This window comes from Pseudorca crassidens, chromosome X (assembly GCF_039906515.1).
Source record: "Pseudorca crassidens isolate mPseCra1 chromosome X, mPseCra1.hap1, whole genome shotgun sequence".
Lineage (NCBI taxonomy): Eukaryota > Metazoa > Chordata > Mammalia > Artiodactyla > Delphinidae > Pseudorca > Pseudorca crassidens.
The window spans coordinates 130,345,093-130,364,962 of NC_090317.1; the positions used below are offsets into that span (position 1 = coordinate 130,345,093).

The window sequence follows — 19,870 nt, forward strand, 5'->3', positions numbered from 1 at the left end:
AACCTGCTTGGATACCACAGTAGTTACTATAATGCTCCCTTTTTTGACAATTTTGGATGAAAGAGAAGGGGAACGGGGAAGGAATTACGTCAGGCAAACGGTAGCTCTGTTTCCCCCATCCAGGCATCAGAATCAGAGCATAAATGTGGTGCCGCCTTCTGCATATAAAGGGTCATTTCCTGCAGGCACACATCAAAAGCACAGAATAAAATATACACTCCTGCAGGCTCCAGTTTAATGTTTATGAGCTTTTTATAGGTTCTCTAATAGAGACGATGCCTAAAGTTTTGCCAAGGTGTGAACAATATTTCATAGCACGTGGGTGTATCCCCCACTATTCTTCAGACGTGAGAGTAGAAACATGAATAGTTGAAACATTTTCTGATGAAAGCCTAGCCTCCCCTGGGCATGAATCACATGCCTTGCCATATACTGTTAGACACCCTGATACATATTATCCCATTTAATGCTTATAAAGCCTGCTAAGGTAGAACTCTTCATCTTTGCAATATGAGGGGGCTGGGACCCAGATCCATGGTCACAGTGCTAATAAGTTAGGGGATGTCAGGGACAGATTATCCTGCCTCTGAAATCACCTCTCTGCCACTCTGCTCCTCATTCATGGGATGTCCGTCTTTTGTCTTGTCTTTTTTTTTTTTTTTTTTAACCAGATATCCTTTTTGTAAATGTAACGGGCACCATCTTTTTGGCTATTCGCTTCACGAACATGTTTTTCCATAGTCCAGTTTAGTCACTTTTACTTGTCTCTCGTGGTGAACAAATGCTTCCCGGCATCTATAATAGAGACGCATATATTTCCATCTATCTGCATACGGCGATAGGAAACTCCATCCCATCGGGAGATCGCTTGGAGTAATCTGTCCTCTTGCATAGAGATGAGGACAGATGCTGAGCACCGTCCTGCGATGGCGCGCCCCGGGGAGTCCCCTCTGACCTTCGAGCCGGCCGCCGCCATTCCTCCAGGGTGGGGCTCCCGTGTGCTTGTCGTCCTGGAGGGAGATGTCACATGTCTGCCGCCAAAACAAGCCCTTACCCACCACACCTTCTCTACCTGTATCCACACACTAAAAACCCCATGTAGCAATGCCGGGAGCCAGGACAGCCAGGTTCCGAGCGTTGCCTTTCACCAGCTGTGTGACTGCATATGCGGTTTTTCCTTCTATCTGGTCTTACTATCCGCCTCTGTAAATGTGGCTCGTTCCCAAGTGGGGTCCTGGGTCCAGCAGCATCAGCATCTCCTGGGAGGTTGTTAGAAACACACGTTATTCCACCCGACCCCCAGCCTACTGAATCAGAGCCTCTGGCGGGGGGCCAGCAGGGAGGGTTTCCACAAGTCCCCTGAATGACTCCCATGCGTGATAATGTCTGACAACCACTCACCTGGACCAGGGCCCAGCAAACTACTGCCCATGTGCCAAATCCACCATAGTCCCGTCTTGTAAATAAAGTTTTATTGGAACACAGCCACAAAAAGAAATACCTCTCAGAGAGCCAGGTGAGGAATCTCTCAACGTAGCCTGAATAAAATGCTTTATCCCAGCATTAAAAAAAAAAAAAAAAAAATCCACTATGCCCCAAATCCTCTTCTTTCAATTTCAAAATCCACAGAAACAGGGACACAATTTCTCTTGCAAATGCAAGTGAGAAACTCAGACACAGCACCGATGGTGAGACACTGAAAACTAAATTTTGACTTACAGGTAATTCAGTGAGCCATGTCATTGAGGTGGGTGCTTTGATTATCAGGGAAAAGAGTAAGACAGTGGCATCCATGCATGGTCTTATTATGTTGCAATTACCCCACACCTAAGAAAGCAGGCACAGAGCGCCAACGTAGGGGTCACGGAGCTGGGTCCTAAGGGTTTTTCTGCCCGCACACCGTTAACCATTGATGGAATGACCTCTCTGAGGAATTAGATGGACAGCAAAACACGTGAAAGCAAACCAGAAACAAACACACACAATGACAATGTCCTTTAGGGATTCTTGAGTGAAAACAGCACTTGAGCATAGCTATACAAAGATGATCTAGGCTGTTCAAGAAAAAAACAAATACAGAAAGTTGCCATGGGCCACCTTTCCAGCGGCTCCATCTCACCCTTCATCGCCTAGTGGTCGTCGTCCTCGTGGCCAGTAACTCTCGGCGTTCTCAGAGCCCAGCGCTGTGTCTCCTGGTTTGTGGAGCACATCCTCATACCCTTTGCCTCCCAACAGAATCCTATATCCGTGTGTCCCAGCCCGTCTCTCTGGAGAACTCCCAAGACTGTACACTCTCCTGCCTAATCAGCATAATCCACTTAGATGCCTCAGGGGAATTTCAGCCTGAAGAAGGCCCCGCCCCACCCCACCCCCACCCCCGCGGGCCTCTCCCTTCTCCCTGGCCATTGCTCCAGCCTGAGCACACACGCATAGATCCAGGACTCATGCTACCTGGGCTTCAGCCAGCACGTGTTTCTCTCTCGCGCTGCTCCCCTCCCGACCTGAAATCTACCGTAAATTCCTGCCTAGGTGACTCTCTAGAGGCCCCCAGTTCGGGGAAGAGGGTGTGGCTGCTGGAAGCTTGGGGAGGGAGACACACATTCGAGAAAAGAACCACAAAGACTGTGGTGATGATTCAGGGTCATGCCTCTCTCTCCCCAGCACCTCGTTGCACAGTGAGGGCAGGAAGAAAATCCGCTTTTGCTTCCGCTCTGCCTGTTCCGCGTGGTGAATGCACAGGAAACGCTGGTTGAATTAAATCAGTGGTTCTCGACTGGGGACAGTTTTATCCCCCAGAGGGCATTTATGGAATCTAAAAAATACAACGAACTAGTGAATATCATAAAGAAACAGACTCGTAGATACACAGAACAAAGTAGTCGTTACCCGTGGGCAGGGGAGGAGGGGCAACATAGGGGTAGGAGATTAAGAGGTACAAACTATGGACATTATGTGTAAAATAAATGAGCTACAAGGACATATTGTACAACACGGGGAATGTAGCCAATGTTCCATAATAACTATAAATGGAGTATAATCTTTAAAAATTGTGAATCGCTATATGGTACACTTGTAACTTACATAATATTGTACAGCAACAATACGCCAACTAAATAAAAAGATGCCTATGCATCTTTACCCAGGTAAAACAGAATGGAAAATAAAATAAAACAAACATCCCACAATGCCCAGGACAGGCCCACATACTAAAGACTTATCTGGGCACCGTTTTTTCCCCATTTAACAGACACCATGAGGTTAGACAGACGGAAACAATGATCCCGTCTTGAAAGGTGGGAAAATTCAGCCGCTGTGAAGTTAAATGTCTTTTCTAAGACCTCAACGAAAAACACAGCACACAGCCATGTCTGCCGATTCCAGATTTGCACTCCCTTCCCTGGAGCCTTCCAGCGGGGAGAGAACTTCAGTCAGATGGATAAACTCCAAGCGAAAAGGGCCCCCATACTGTGAGGAAGCATCAGATTGTCTGAATTTGCCCTGATTACCAGCCGTGGTCTGTATACACACGTGTGTGCAGCCTCCCTGGTGTGTGCATGTGACCATTTCCTGCAGCTCACAGCGTTCTTGACACTCCTCTGGGTGTCATTAATTCTGGAGCCTTTGGGATCACGTCGTTTCAGACAATTCTCTAACATCAAAATAATCAATGAAGAAATACGAATTACAATATTGAAATAATGAACGCATTCCCCCGAATTAATTCTCGCAGATATCATTAAGATGGCCCAAAAGAAAGAAAGTCAGTCTTGTCTCCCTCTAAGCCATGGCTCCGCGAGGAGGTGTGAAGGGTTGTGCAATTATCTGGTCGATTGATCGGTGGAGACTGTTCATCTATGGATCTCAGACGCCCCAGCCTATTTCTCTTATCTCCTAGCATGGAAATCCCTCAGCAGCGTAAACCAGGATCGTACCGTCTCCTTGGCCAGTGAAGACATGCGTCAAACTCGGACAAATGTAAATCTTGTATCAGAATTTTAGGAATTATCCTGTTGCTAAGAGAGAAATTCGGCATGAGGTTGGATTCCCCTAAGGCAGTCTTCCAAAGAGGGCCACCACTTTGTCCTCCTGTGGTCCCTCACCTGCCTTTCTTCCCATGCTCCCCTTGGCTGACGTGAAGGGATGATGAGGTGGGCGGCGTGCTGTCCTTTTTGCCTAAAAACCGAAAAATGCGTTTCATCTTTGTTTTGTCTTTGCCTCCATTTTCCACTTCGTTTCTGTAAGGATCCCCCCTGCAAGAGGACATAACAGATGTCTCGCCGCCTGTCCCCTCCTCCAGTCTCGGTTTCCCCACGAGTGAAGTGGGGAGCATAGTCCTTTGTCCAGCTGGCATTCTGAGGCCCCTTTTACACAGGAGGGAAGTCAGGTGCCGTGAGGCTGGAGTGTCTCACGTCAGCTCGGAGGCTGGAGGAGGGTGGTCTATCCGCTCGCGCTCTCTGAGGCGCAGTCTCCTGCCTGTACAGCGTGTACCGTCGTTGGCCTCCGTCCTGTGATCACAGTGGGGGCCGGAGGGCTTTTGTATAGTAAAGGGAAGACGTGAAGCACAGACCAATGGCTGTGCTTGTCGAGCGCAGTACTACCAGGGAAGTAAACATACGCAAACACGCCTGCGGACAGTCCTGCTTGAGCCGCTCATTCCTGATCTGTTCGTCGTCAGAGTCTGAGGACAAGGAAGTAGTGCATCCGTGCCACCCAGTGTTGCCCTCACCCCCCCTTAACACGCTCCACTTGCTCCCATGTCTTTTTCCTTCTTATGCCATGCCCTCTCCCCAGTGGCCACCAAATCGCTGCTTTCCCCTCACTTTGAAATCAGATCACCACCAGGAAACACACAGCACCAGCTACTAACGGGGTGTAATTAATTGCGGCCGCAGAAAAGAGCTTCTGCGTATTTGAAATTACTTACGAAGAGGTGCACGCCAACCTACAGCAGGAGGTGATTCAGACCAGGGTGTCTTCTATTGTCGAAAAGAGACCCTCTGGGGGGACTCAGGATGCCAATGCCCAGAAGAGAATGAATTAGTTCTTATGGAGAAAGTCGCCTGTCATAATGCGCAAGGCACTGGATGGGCTACCACATCTCTCTTCTTTCTTGGCAAAGTAAATAAACAACTTAAATAAACAATGACACGTCCCACCCATCAGCATGTCCTTTTTTTCCTTCTTCCCCCCCCCCCACCCCGTCCTTCCCAAGACCCCGCCTTGTCCCGACCAGCAGTAATTACTTCTGTATCTGTGAAGGCAGCAACATATTTCCTTTGGTTAATGACGACGTTTCTTTGCATTGGTTCCCGTAGAGGAGTGTGGGCTGGGACATCGTGACAGTCTTCTGGGAGACACCAGTTTCGACCACGTAACAGAGGGCTGACTTTTGAAGCCCTTGGCCTAGGTGGTATCTGGGCCCAAAGGCAGTGTGTACGTGTAGGGCTTTTTGTGGAGGACGGTGGCCAGGAAGGAAAGGACATCGTGTGGGCATCTCACACACTTTCCTTTCTCAGCAAGTGCAGAGAGGGATTATGTGAAATTCAGCTCCTTGTACTCATTCCCTGGGGCCTCAGCAAACAAGGCTCGCGTCCTGGGGTCAAACAGCAGGTCTGCGCTGGCTCTGTCTGCCTCTCGACCTCCCCCTCCGTCAGCTCCCAGCCGGAAGGCAGGGGCCATGTGGAAGTGGCTGCCGGGAGCATGCTTCCCCTGCCACGCCCCACGGGGGTTCCTGGCAAAGACCGACAGGGCACAGAGGGAGAGATGCCAGGGCAAGCGCGCCTTGTGACTTTAGGCAGGTCTGGGTCGTTAATGGAAAGGGACCCAGGGCCTTGCTCAGAAGCCCGCGTAATTGACCACCAGAGCCGCCTGAGCGATGAGCATCGATCAGCCACACTTAGAGGCGGGCTTGCCGTCACTGTCATGTGCGGCCTCATTAGCAGAGGCCTGCTTGCTGAATTAGGTAGAATTTAGTGCCACCGAAATTAATGTGATGCTGTCTGAGCATCCTTCACCTAATAGTGGAAAATCAAGTTGAAGTGGTAGGAAACAGCACTCCCATTGAGAGCGGAAACATTTCAGAGGAGAAAAGAAGGAAACTTTTTAAAGTTTGCAGGGGAGAGGCCGACAAACAAATACTTTCTGTTTCTAATTACGGCTCAGAGCCAATTTTTACATATATTAACCAAATTTACCTGAAAGAGCTAATGTTAGGGACTGTTAGTTATGGTGGCTGTTTTCTTTTATTTTTCCTCTAATGAGGATTAAGACTTTTCTCCCATTAGATAAAGATAGTAGGGAATACAGATTTACCATGATTTGCTAGCATCGGAAAATCTAATAAATGGAAGTTTGTCATTTAACCCTTTGAGAGGCAGAGTGGGGAGGATTGTTTCGAAGTTCTGACTTAGACTAGAATCAGAGAGAAGAGAGTTTAATCAACTGTCTGGCTGTTACAGATGCCAGACGTGTTTTTGCATCTGCAATATGTATAGAATATACTACCTCTTACTGAATTCCAGTTTTTCAGTGGAGCAACTTTTTAATTAAGTAGCTCCCCTTGTTAGGATTTCAGAGACTTTACCAAAAAAAAACCCCAAAAAACCCCCCAAAAAACCCCTAGTCTTCTGTATAGCACTCTTCAAATAGGTATCCATTTCATCTTTCTTGAGAAACTAATTAAGAAATAGTTATTCCTAAAATCATATTAATGAATGGACTATAAATAATTTGTGGATCATAGTTTTAAAGCCCAATTCTTAAAAATCTTTGATGGAATAAAAATAACGATTTTTTAAAAAATCAACATATGTTCAATTTCTATTTCTGTCTTCCCAAGACATTTTGAGAAATGAAATACATAGCGTCTTACCCTGTTTATTCCAAGGCTTCTTTGATAGCAAAATATACTATTCATCTTTTGGTTTAGCTAATGTGTTTGAACATAAAGAAATAAAGACCTTAAAAAATCTTCAACGGTGTCTTGAATATCAAGAGGTCATTGATCTTAAAATACCTTATCTATTTTGCAAGTTTAGCCAAGTGTGTTATGAATTTTTTCTAAAAGACTTAGGTCTATTCGAACCACTAAAACTATCACCTCATGAGTCTACACTTCCTCTAAGTCCCTTAGGTAAATAAGAATGAAATGTCATAGTAAAGAATCATCATGGTGAACTGAAAATCTGTTATAGGAACAAGAGTAAAGTTTTACAGTTAACCACATAGCACGTCTCTGGGTCATCTGTTTTACATCTTATTTTAGCCACATAAACTGGTCACTTGGAGATTGCTCCATAATCATACTGACATGCTTTATTTTTTAAATGCTTGCATGGCATTTTATTGAATGGGTATACCATAATTTTCTTCACCATTATTCTATTGGTGGACATTTTAAATTACTTCCAAACTTGTATTGCTATGAATAATCATGCAATAAATATTCTTGTCATATCCCATGGGCCAGAAACAAACTGTTTAATAACTATTGCTTTAAAATATGATTTCATATCTGTGAGGAAAATCATAAAATATGATTTTCATATCTTCCATTTCATTTTCCCCCTTAATTAACTTTCTTTTCCTGAATCTTACTGGCTTTTTTGCATGTTTTCCCCCCTCTTGTGAATCTTAGAATCAGCTTGTCTAATTCAGACAAAATTTGATTACTTTATCTTTTTCTCAAGTGTGAATGTGGACATGTGAGAATAATGAAAAAATAAAGTATCCACTGTTACTGCCATTTGGAAAGATTCTGCATTGTAATACATTGGCTCTAATATCTGCAAGCGTGGGGTTACACCAACTGATGAATTGTGCACACATGACGAGTACAGTAGTCTCACCGTCAATGTCATTGACACCAGTTTCACTGACCACCAACGTCAACTAATGTGTGAAGTACTGAATACTTCTCATCTAAGCCATAGTCTTGTTACTGAACCAGACTTGTGTCCGCTCGCCCGCGTGCAGTAAAGCCAATCTCCTGACACCAGGTCGTGGTGAAGGCAAGTGCTGTGTTTACTGCAGGCACCAGCCAAGGAGTCAGGTAGTTGGTGTTTAAAAGGCCCAAGCTCTCCTGATGGCTTTCAGGAAAAGGTGTTTAAAGGCAGGGTGAGGGAGGGGGGTCGTGGGCTGTGTGATCAGCTGGTGGACACTCTTCTGATTGGTTGGTGGTGAGGTCATCGGGAGTCAGCATCATCAACCTTTTGGTTCCAGCTGGTCTGGGGTCTGTGTCCTGGTGGGCAGCACGCAGGTAACTTCTTCCACCTGGTGGGGCTTTCAGTTTCTGCAAAACAGCTCAAAGGACGTGGCTCAGAATATGATCTGTAACCCTGAGGAAGAAGTAAAGGTCCTTGACTTTGTTTAGTGGCTAAACTATTATTATTTTCTCTAGCTTGACTGTTTTCCTTTGCTTCTTCATTTTCTCACTTCTCTGATTAAATTTGCTCTTTGGAACTCAGAGAAGGCCTCAGAGACTAAAGCTTTTCTACAAACAAGGGTTGGGAGACACAAGGGGTCGTCTGTCCCCAAGAAGGCCCCAAAGGGTCCTGCTTGGTTTCAGTCTCAGTATTTTTATCTTGTTCCTAACGTAGAGGATGGTGTTGGTGATTATATCACTTAGTTATCTACCGCAGTGTCACAAAGCAACGCAAAGTGGAGTGGCTTACAGTAACACGTGTTCATTTTCTCACAGTCTCTGTGGCTCAGTAACCTTGGAGTGGCTGAGCTCGTTATTTCTATATCAGGGTATCTGATGATGTCAGCTGGGAATACACTGATTTGCATGGCTGTTGGCTGGAGGTCACAGTTCCTTACTGTCTGCTAGGAGAAGGTTTCAGATCCTTGACATGCTGCCTTCCCCATGGGGCTGCCTGAGTGTCCTTACATAGCAGCTGCTGGCTTTCTTCAGCATGAGTGAACCAAGACAGAGAGCAAGACGGAAACCATAATGCACTTTATGACCTTGGGAATCAGGCACCATCACTGTATGAACAGTAGTGTCCTATTGGTCAAACAAGCCCACTGTGAAACAGTGCAGGGAAGATGTATATAAGGGTGTGAAAAGCAGAGGCAGAGATCATTGTGGGCTGTGTAGAGCAGCTAACAGCCGCTTGAAGAACTGACACTTTGAGTTCTCACTCAGGAGCCAAAGACAGATGAGTTTTAATCAAATTTTCAGTTGTATACAGTCTAGTGAATTCCTTTTATAATTTGGTCTCATCACCAATATGTTGAATTTATTGTGTATGATGACCACCATGAAGAAGGTGGTCACTCAGATAACCTTTAGGGAGACTCTAACTGCAGTCTCTTAATTTATCAAGTTCTTTTTCCTTTATTTTTAGCATAATTCTTTTAACATTTCAACAATTTAATTTTTTTCCTCCTCCATAGTTAATTCCTCATTTAGGTTGAAAATTATTTCCCTAAACCAACAGAGTTCAAATTGTTTCTCTCAAAAGCACCAGAGATTATACCATCTGCTATGTACCTGACAGAGCTACACGGTGGACATTTGCAACAATCTGGAGGAATACGTCCTTTACACTAGTCACATCTCACCCATTTATAAGATCTCTGCTTTGTTCCAGAAAGCTCAGATGAGGTGAATAACTTTGGAATGATTGAGTGATATGGCTTCCTGTCCTAATTTCTCTCTCTCTCTATCTCTGTCTCTGTCTCTCTCTGTCTGTCTGTCTCTCTCTCTCTCTCTCTCTCTCTCTCTCTCTCTGTCTTATTTGGTCTTTAATTACAAACATACACATATCAGTACAGAATCTAGAAAGACTTGGGTGCTCCAGTGATTCTGCCAGATGTAAAGTACAAAATATAACGTGTTTTAAAGTGAATTCTTTACTCAATTCTGTATGCCCGAAGTAGGAGAGTTGAGCTAATAGATTGGTGGAAACTAACTGGGTAGAAAAATTAAAAACAATTTGGTGGAGGAAGCACTTTAGTGTGTTTTACCATTTTGTCCAGGAAACTTTGGATCTTTCTTTTTATTCGTTCTTTTCCATCCATAACTTGATCTCTCTTAAGTAATAACTTTAGTCCAAAATATCAGTCATAACAAAGGGACTTGCTGAAAGTTACTGCTCATCAACACACATACGTGCATGCGTGCACACACGCTCTCTGAACCTAATTAAAGCAAACTACCATCAATTTCCATCCCTTAGGCATCTCTAATGATATAAAAAGTGTCACAGTTGATAGACAATAATAGCCTTCCATTCAGGGCTTCTTATGGTCTACAAAGCTGGCACTCACACAATGAATAAGACATTGACTTGGGATTGCTAATGATATTGAATCACTGAGCTTCACTTCTTTTCAGAGAGGTTATAGTAGCAATTAACTTCATAATTCAGGTGGTCAAGATGACTCACTGTTGAAAGCCCCTAAGATGTCTGAACATCAATTTTCTTTTAGGACTGTACTGGAAAGCTCTAAAGCAGCAGTGAAACCTGCTGTTGGGAATAGTAAAGCTCTAATGTTGAGGAAGGAGACCGACCCATGGGGAGTTTCTCACCCCATTTTTCATGGGGACTGAAGAGTCATTATGTCTCAGTTTTTGATGTATTCTAGGCTCTATTATACCTTTACATAATTTTCTTATTCAATAAGTCACATTAAAAAGGTGTGGGGAGACAATTCATCTGGGATCTCTTGCATTTCTGCATCAACTGCAAGCAGAGGTACTGACGGCCTTTATTCTGAGCTATCTTTTCAAGGATGTGTTACCAAACACAAGTTTGTGTGCCAGTGAGGCCAAGCAAACCAAATGTTGCAGTTTGGAGCAGAGAAAGGTTTATTGCAGGGCCAAGCAAGGAGAACGGGTAGCTCGTGCTCAAAACCCCCAACTCCATGATGGTTTTGGGGGAAAAGTTTTTATCTGCAAAATTTGGGGTGAGGGCTGCAGGGCATGTGACCTTCCTCTGATTGGTTGGTGGTGAGGTAACAGGGCAGTGTTCCAGGAATCTTGTTCTCAACCTAAAGTTGCCATCCTCCACCTGGGTGGGAGCTTTAGTTCTTGCAGAAGAACTCAAAGATATTGTTACGTATATTCCTTGAGGAGGAACCAGGACCTGTCCCAAGGCTGTGCTGTTGTGTCTTGACTGCTCCTCTCTTGTTTCTGCATCCCCTCCCTCCCCTGATTAGTAACTGTTTGAACCTGCCCTTTGGAACTCAGGGAGATCTAGGAGGCTGAAACCTTTATCCTGAAAATAAGAAATGGGGGACAGGAAAAGGTTTTTGTGCCCAGGAGCCCCACAGGGTCCTGCTCAGATGTTAGTATAGCTAACAGCTTTGGAAGATAGACAGGGTCTTCCTCTAAAGCAAATGTCAGGTTTGCTTTATTTATTGCTTATTACACTCCCCATTTAATAAAGACAATGTCTTCCTCTGTTGTTACAATCAGACAGGTGTACGGCCTATTATCAGTGTTCTGGCCTATTATCACATTCCCTAAGCACAGGGTCCCTCTCCCGTCACACAATCCACTGTGTGTGCAGGCATCACCCAGCCCTCTTCATGTTTCCTGTGGGGACCAGCACGAACGCTGCTACTCTGCTTCCTGCTGTCACTGTGAGAACAGACAATCTTTTGCCTCTGACCCAGGAGTCTCTTGTCTTCTGCCATCATCTGTGAAGCTCTGGTAGGCTGGCTAGTTGGAATGGAACCACACTAACATCTGAGGTCCTTCACCATTCTTAACAAAGGACTCCAGCTGAAGAACAGGGAGAAATACAATGATGTGAATCCTATATGAATATAAATATGCCCTTTAAGCCACAGCTTCTGTAGAACCTCTAGCAGCTAGGTTCTTCCCTGCTGGGACTCATAACCTCATATTTCATACTTTTTTCTTTCGGTGCTGGTCAAGCCCCCAAGTTCCTGGTGAGGCGGTGGACGGTAGGGATGCTAACAGCGAGTGCAGTAGATCCAAGTAGGTCAGGGGAAGGAGAGAAGCTACCTACACTCTGGGGTCACATGGTATCCAACAGTATTTTTAAGGTCCGGCCAATTTCGCTTTCTTTCTAACCAGTACTGATGTGTCTGGGGTTTAAGGCTTCCCAAGTCCATCATTCTCTGCTAATTAGTCTGATATTACTCCTAACAATCTCTACTGTCCAGCCTGGCCACAGTCCAAGTGGGCATCTAAGCAGCAAGTGGCCCTTTCTCTAGGGGGTGGTCCTTCACAGCAGCGATGCAGACGAGAAGAACAGGTAGGGTGACATGGATATAAAACTACATCCTTCATCGCTCAGCCTTGCTGGGCTCATCTGTGTCTCGCTTCCAGCTGTGCTTTCCCTGCCACAATGTGCTCACACTGCAGACTGAGTGATCTGGGCGAACCCTCCAGCAGCCTCTCATTCCACCCCGTACACAAGGCAAACTCATTCTCAAGACCCCAGGGCTCCGCGTGGCCCCCTCTACCCTGCCCACCTCTTGAGCCGGCTGCCTTTCTACCTCCCTGGCTCAGTAGCCTCCGACCTTACCATCCTTTCTTCTTTTCTGCTGACAAACACGACTGCCTTCCCCAGGCTCTGCTTCCACCTGGTGCCTCTCCTCATGAAGACAGTTTAGGTGTCCTCTCTCCAGGGAAGCCTTCCCTGACCGCTTGTCCAGAAGTGTTTCTCTATCTGCCAACTTAGCGTCATTCTTAGTCTCCTCACCCGTATGACTCATTCCATTTCTATGTTTCACACTCCCTCTCACACTGAACACAGGTGATGTAAATTATTTTGTTCATGTACCTGTTGGTTTGTTGGTTGCTTGCTCCTGCTATAGTGACTAGGCTTCCTAAGAGCAACTTTATCTGTCCTGCCCCCTCCCCAGCACTTAGAACACAGAGTTGGTGCTCACTGAGTATTTGTAGAATGAAGGTTTAATTCTTTGCCTACGAAGTAGGATAAGTAAACATTTGAGGCTACATATAAACTAGTTTTGTTTGTTTCTTTTTCTCTCATAAGCACAAGCTTTAGGAACAAAACCAGAGTGGCCAAAGTGTAGAAAACATTAGTCTGCTTCAAGATTTATACATGTAACTTTTCCCAAGCTTTTGGCAATAACTACAGAAAATCTGCTTGAGTCCAATGATTAAAATGAAAGCAAACAACTGACCAGTAAGTATATAATAAGTTCAAGTATCAAAGAAAATTAGTCGTGAGAAGAAAGTCATTGATGACCATACTGTTCCGTTCTCGGCAAATAAGAAATAATGATGTTCCAAGTCTTACTCTCAGGTTATTATGCTATAAACATGAGAACATTGTGTAAAAGAGTTTCAGGGAAAAATAATCGCCTACAGTTACATGAAGGATTGCGTAGCAGAGGACAAATAATTTTCCCTCCACTCTTCTGAGTTCTTTTCTGAGACCCCTGTAATAAAAGACAGCTTAATGAGAGAGAAACACACAGAAGTTCGTTTCCTGCCTGGCTCATGTCCACATGGGGGATACGCAGGGGCAAATGGGCAGCTCCCCCAGGCAGCTTTTGGGGAAGGCGAGGTGGGACATGAGCCTCTTTGGGGAGAGTCAGTGGGTTTTAGGAGAGATGATGGGGCGTTGGAAGGATGGATGGGAGGGGGGACTGTTTGTGATGAAGTGTGTCTGGGTGTGGTGTGGACCACACCTCAGTGTCTGCATCTCTCCTCTCTATGCTGCAGACGTACATAACTATGTCTCTAGACTCCTGTCCTGTGCTGGGAGTCAAGCCTGCCAGGTTGATGACACTCCCATGAGGGGACTGATGACACCTGGGTTCCTTTGGGAGGATCTGTCTTTAGGAGGTAAAGGGGGGTTTAGAGAAAGCTTCTCCCTGCATTTGCTACTTTCCAAGTGCTTGTAGCCTAAAATCATCAATATACCAAAGTGGCGTATCTTGGGATGGTGCGTCCTGAACCCCTGCTGGTACATTTGCGGGCAGCACGTCCTGAACCCCTACACTCACATCTTGGGGTGGCACGTTCTGCTCCCCTTCGGTTGCATCATTTGGATTGGATTCAGCCCTAGTTCCACAGCATCTTAGAAAATAATAATATTCCACAGCACAAAAAGCAAAACCGAATATGACAGTAACAGATCACGAAATGGGGACATTCTCTGCAACCACGAGACATACTTTGTTTCTTTCCCAGCTCTCTAACTAAACAGTTTGCCCCTCGATACATTTTGCTAGGTGATCTGTGCCAATGCTCACAGCTACCAGTATGAGACACGGAGGTGCTTCAGTTTATATCTAGACACCAGCCCAAGGTCGAAAGGCCACATGTTCATTTGAGGCCAGAGCAAGGAGTTGTACGTTCTCTTGTCATAATTCACGTTGCATTTTGTTTTAGGCTATTCAGGATTCTGACGACATGTTGGCGGATTCATGGGTAGTCGAGCGCCCACCACATCATTTCTGAGCTCTGTCTACTGAGAGGAAGTCATATAAACCAGGTAAGCTGTACAAAAATTAACCAGTGACATGGCGATGGACCATTGTCGTCATCTTCCAGTGTGAATCTGTGACAGAGAGAGAGAGATGGGATGGGATGGAAACAGAGAGTCTGTTGGAAGTGCAGGACACAGGACAGAGGGGGAAGTTGAGAAAAACATGGGTTTTAAAAGGAATATAACAGGTTTCCGCTGACTTAACGAGATGTAGGAGGTGGTGGTAGAATGTTTTCTAAGATGCTTAGGAACGAGTCCCAGCAGTAAGATGGATGTGAGTGAATGCAGGCTCCAGAAGAAAGCAGCAGTAAAGGTGCACAGGTGGGCAGGTGAGGGATGCCCAGCGTTTAGTGGATTGGATGCTCTAACCTGGTGTCCAGAAGCCTGCACACTCCTGTCCTGCTTGGAAGGCTATAAGGTGCAGGTGCTCGAAGTGGCAAAGAATGTTTGAAATATTTAAAATCAGAGCTAGGTCTTCTGACAGCAGGACTCCCCAGGAAGGTGGGTGCTGTTTCAGACAAAAGGAACCAGAGTCTGTACACAGTAACAGGAAGTATTCACCCAGACCGTGTCTTATTCTTTTCTTTCCTTTTGTTTCTTTCATTAGTTCTTCCCTTGTTTCTTTCTCTTTTCTTTCTTTCGAGCACCTGCTGGGAATTTCACTCAGAGAAGCCATACAGCTTCTTATAGTGTGTCTTGTACAGATGTACTATTCTCGACGTGGGAATCACCCTATTAATAAATAAATGCCTTGTATGTTTCTCCGCTGAATGTCTGTTTCTGCATCAAGTCTCTTAAAACTCCAAGACTGAGGCCCTGAGCACGTCTCTTCTACTGTCATGTCCCAGGGGCCAAGCGTTTTGTTGGGCATATAGTAGATGATTAATAAATAGTTATTGAAGAAGGCAGTGAAAAGTGAAACGGGCTTGAGTTGACTCAACTAGTCTCCTGTGCCATAAATGTTACAGGGTTTTAGAAAAGGAGGGGGCAGGGCAGTGCGTATTCATGGAGGTGGTTGGATCTGGTTGAGACCTTAAAGGAGGGATGAGATTTCTAGAGAAAGAATCTGGACATCCCCAGAGGACAGTGAACCAGGCATGTCCGGTTCCATGTGATGGGAGTGAAAGAGAAAGAGTCCCATTAACTTGAAAGAGAGACGTGTACGGTGGGTAAGAAAGCAGAGCTATACGGACGCCTGGCCGTAGACCCGCGTCTGTTTATCATAGATGCTGCTGCCGTTTTGTCGCTACATAGAAAACATCTTCCTTACAAAGCTGCTGGGATTTTTTTCTTTGCTGGTAGGGGCAGGAAAAGGAAGGAGTGATGGAACCATACTGAGATGCAAGCATTTGACCTATTAATCATTTCTTGTTCCAAGTTAATAAATTGAGGGAAAACTAACTTAAAACTCAGGTTGGCAACATTTAGGAATGAAAGTGAACTTTTTTTGACAATCAAGTTACCTAATGATTATGGTTCCATGGGAAGACGTATCCGACCTACGAGCTGTGTGTAAGAGGGGGACACCATCCTGGGCGATAATGCAATGAAGGTGCAAGACGTGTCGATTTCTATGAAAATGAAAAACGTTAGAAAAGAAAATATGATTTGAAGAGGAAGGTTCAAATATCGAAATGGAAAATCCCTTGGAAACGCATCTCTGGGTAGGAAGGAAATTAGCTAATGCATTTTCTTACCCATATGTAAAGCATTTGCAGAATGGAGGAATCTTAAAAGCAAAATAAAACCACAGGTAACGCAGCATTGTTCGATTTACTAATTTAAGCAGGTGCCTATGGGGAAAAGGCTGTCTCTAAAATTAGGTAATAGTGACTGTAAGAGGAAAAACCCTTCTGAGTTATCACCAGTTGACTCAGATCAAACCAGAGGTAATGAATTACTCTCTGAAAAGACGTGCAAATTGGTGGAAGAAAGGATGCTCGTCGCCATGGCATGCGTCTCTGAGACGGGGTTTACATGTCGTAGCTGGTGGCAATCATGTAAAATATAATGTCGTGCATTCTATGTTGCATGATTGCCACCAACAATGACATTTAAGAGACCTGGGGCCCTGGTGAGTGTCTGCGGAAGACTCGGTGAAACCATCGCCCTGGGTTACAGTTGTGCCTCTGAGTCTTGCCTTCAATTCTTTCCCTGACTCTGTGTCTGTGCATCTCGCCCATCCTCGCATCTCTGTGTGGTGTGGGCTCACAAAGATGTTCTCTGATACTCTTGGTATTGTCAGACACGAGAGGCATGTGCACCCAGGTGGCACACTCAGCTCGTTTTCACTCTGCGCTTTGCAGACATGAAGCACTGACCTGACATACACGTTGTTCCCAGAAGTCAGGGTAACTGGGACAGCGTGGGGACAGAAAATGCATCGAGTAGGACTTTGACAGCCCACCGGGAGGCAAGTCTGTATTATTGTCGATGAGGAAATAACGGCCTGCAGTCAGACTCCAACTAAAGATGGAGCAGGCGGAATTTGTAGGACAACTAAAGAGCACAGGTGGTTCCTTCCCCTGTGGGTCAGACAGCTAATGGTACTGGTGGTGTGGAAGTGGTCCCCTTTCCTTAGAAGCTCCATCGTCTCAGGTCCAGTACATGGTTTTCCTGAGTGGCCCAGGAACAGAATCTAATTCCAGGATGTCAGCCCTGCCTTTGGGGACCGCTGTCTGTCTGTAAAATCCAATACTTGCAGCCTTGGGCAGAAGCAGCATAATACACACATGGCATATGCACCCCTCGCCTGAAGATAAGAAGTATATAGAAAGCCGTGATTGGAAGGGCCCTAAGTACACAGGATCTAGTTGCTCGAAGGTGATTATGTGAATGCATTTGCAAAGCCTCTGCCCGAGGGCACCTGAATTGCCTAAAAGTAGACACACTCCACTCCTGAATCCTAAAGAAAACTGCAGTTATCTCTAATGTTCCATAAATAAGAATCCCATCCATGACTTAAGTGTTCACTAATGGAAACTATCGCCACCCACCTCCACGCCAAATGGCTGCCTGGCGGCTCGGAAGCCTGCACCAATTCCCGGGCTTGGGGAACCCAGAGCTCACTGAATCCCTCTTCTCCCGACCCGCTGAGTGTGGGGATGGGCTAGTGATCTATCTGGGGCCCGGGTCGGCTCTCTTTGGAAGAGATGCACATATGCTTTTGAAATGCCCACGGTCGCGAGATCCCTCACAAAGCCACCAGAGTCGAGAGTCAAAGCCAAGCAGCGAGGGTCATTTATTGCAGGTTCGAACCTGGGCCCCTGTGCCCTTGTTTCCAAAGGCACTCAGGGAGCCCCCAAAGAGGCCGTTTTAACTCTTTTATACATCGGTACAAACAAGTTCGGGACTTTCCAGTGGTGGGCAGAACAGATTGGCTATCTTATTTAGGGAACATTAATCCTGTATTTTGATTGGTTTAAAACTTATGGGGTAACCAGCAAGCATAGTTACAGAAGCGAGAACGGCTGATTGTGCAAACCAGAGTTTTGTGCAAAACAGGAAATTCAAAACCGGTGCAAACCGGTATTGAGGTCTATTATGGCCCCAGTAGGTAGTTATTTTATTTTTAATTTTTATGTGCTCCTCACTTTATAGCAGGCGAGACATCATGAGAGGTCATCTAATTCGGATAAGGTGAGCTCACGTTTCCTGGTGAGCCAACCGGCTCTCGTATTTTGAAAACACTGGAGAACCTCATTCCACAAAACGTTACTAAACTCAGGTCCGGCCGCTTGCTGCTGCTCCAAAGCCCGTACTCGAGAGACAAGTGTTGGCGGGCAAGGAAAGTCGGCTTCACTCTGGAGACCGGCAGCGTGGGGAGAAGGCAGACTCATGTCCAAAAGCCAACTCCCCCCTGCCGATCAGTGGGCAAGAGCTTTTAAAGGGGAGTTTCAGGGGTGCTCAGGGGGAGGCAGGGAGCCCCATGCAGAAGTGGTACAGTCAGCTCTCACCATCATCTTGAAATTGGTCCTGCGGTGGTCTGACCAGTGTCATCTTGATTGTTTTACGTACAGTTAGTCTTCAGCTCCAGGATCAGTTTGTTCCCATTTCCTTGACACCAGTTCTCAGAGTTGTGGCAGCCTCTGTCATGGCTACAGTCTGGTCATCATGTAGCTAACTTCTCCCACCTGGCGGGGGTTTCAGTATCTACAAAACAGCTCACAGGACGTGGCTCAGAATATGATCTACAGCCCTTGAGGAGGAACTAAGGGCCTTTGACTTTGTCTAATGACTAAACTATTATTATTTTGTCCTCTTTGACTGTTTCCCTTTGCTTCTGCATTTTCTCGCTTCTCTGATTAAATTTATTGTTTGATGAAAGTTTTTCTGTAGACAAGAGGCAGGTGGACGACATGGGGGGGTGGGAGTCTGTCTCGGGAAGGCCCCATAGGGTCCTGCTCAGTTACAATAATACCGAGAACATTTATTAATTATGGTTCTTTCCAGTGACACTTTTCAAGATGACCAGGCTGCTGTTCATGGGCTCCTAGACCAGCTCTTGTGTTTTAGAAGACGGGACACCAGGGAAAGGCCAGTCCTAGGCCAGAGACCATTACCACATACGCTCAGAAATCTACCATGTGTTTAAAAGTGTGCCTGGTGCCCAGGGATGGAGTTGCAGTATTCCAGGCAGGGTTGCACAGAGGAAAAGGGGGAAGGGGTCGGGCACCGGAAAGGCATGGACCTGGCAACAGCTAATACACCTGTGTTCCCAGGACGTACTTGCACATTTGTAACACTCTGTAGAGCCCAAGTTTTCTCTTAGGTGGTGCAGACCTGGTGTGGTTATGGGCTCCACAAAGCTTGTACGGCACATAAGAACAAATAAGCCACTTGCAGAAAGGACTTTTCCTGGGACTTCCCTGGCCGTCCAGTGGTTAGGACTCCGTGCTTCCACTGCAGGGGGCACAGGTTTGATCCCTAGTCGGGGAACTAAGATCCCACATGCTGCTTAGTGGTTTGCCAGGTCCAGGTACTTTTATTTCAGGTAGGGCTCAGCCTGTCCTGGTATCCATCTGTAACCACCCTAGAATAGACTCTGACATGGTAACGTTTGGGGCCAGGTGATTCTTTGCTGCAGACATGCTGTCCTTTGCACTGTAAGATGTTTAGCAGCAGCCCTGGCCTCTGCACTAGGTACCAGTAGCAATCCCCCAAACCTCCAGCCATGTTGAAAATCCCAAATACCCCCATACTTACTAAATACCCCCCACTTAAGAACCAGTTCCCTAGAGGAATTAACTCCCCTGGGACTTTATAATGGAGGCAAAGGAGATAGAGAGGATTATGAAACTCACACCCTAGAGAAAGACATCTGGACAGTTGAAGACATGTAGTTTCTATTCCTGCAACAAATACAGAGGCCTTCTCAGGAATCGGGCAGGCAGCTCAGTCACCTAACTTTTAACCTCGAGAAGGCT

At 45.8% G+C, this 19,870-nt stretch overlaps 1 long non-coding RNA gene across 1 annotated transcript in view; it reads left to right on the forward strand.

The window, feature by feature from the left end:
- LOC137217392 (uncharacterized) overlaps positions 1–19,870 on the forward strand; it is a 494,052-nt gene that overhangs the window by 131,250 nt on the left and 342,932 nt on the right. The window contains exon 2 of the long non-coding RNA XR_010940086.1: positions 14,348–14,450. This is a non-coding gene — a long non-coding RNA (uncharacterized lncRNA). The remainder of the gene's footprint in view (positions 1–14,347; positions 14,451–19,870) is intronic.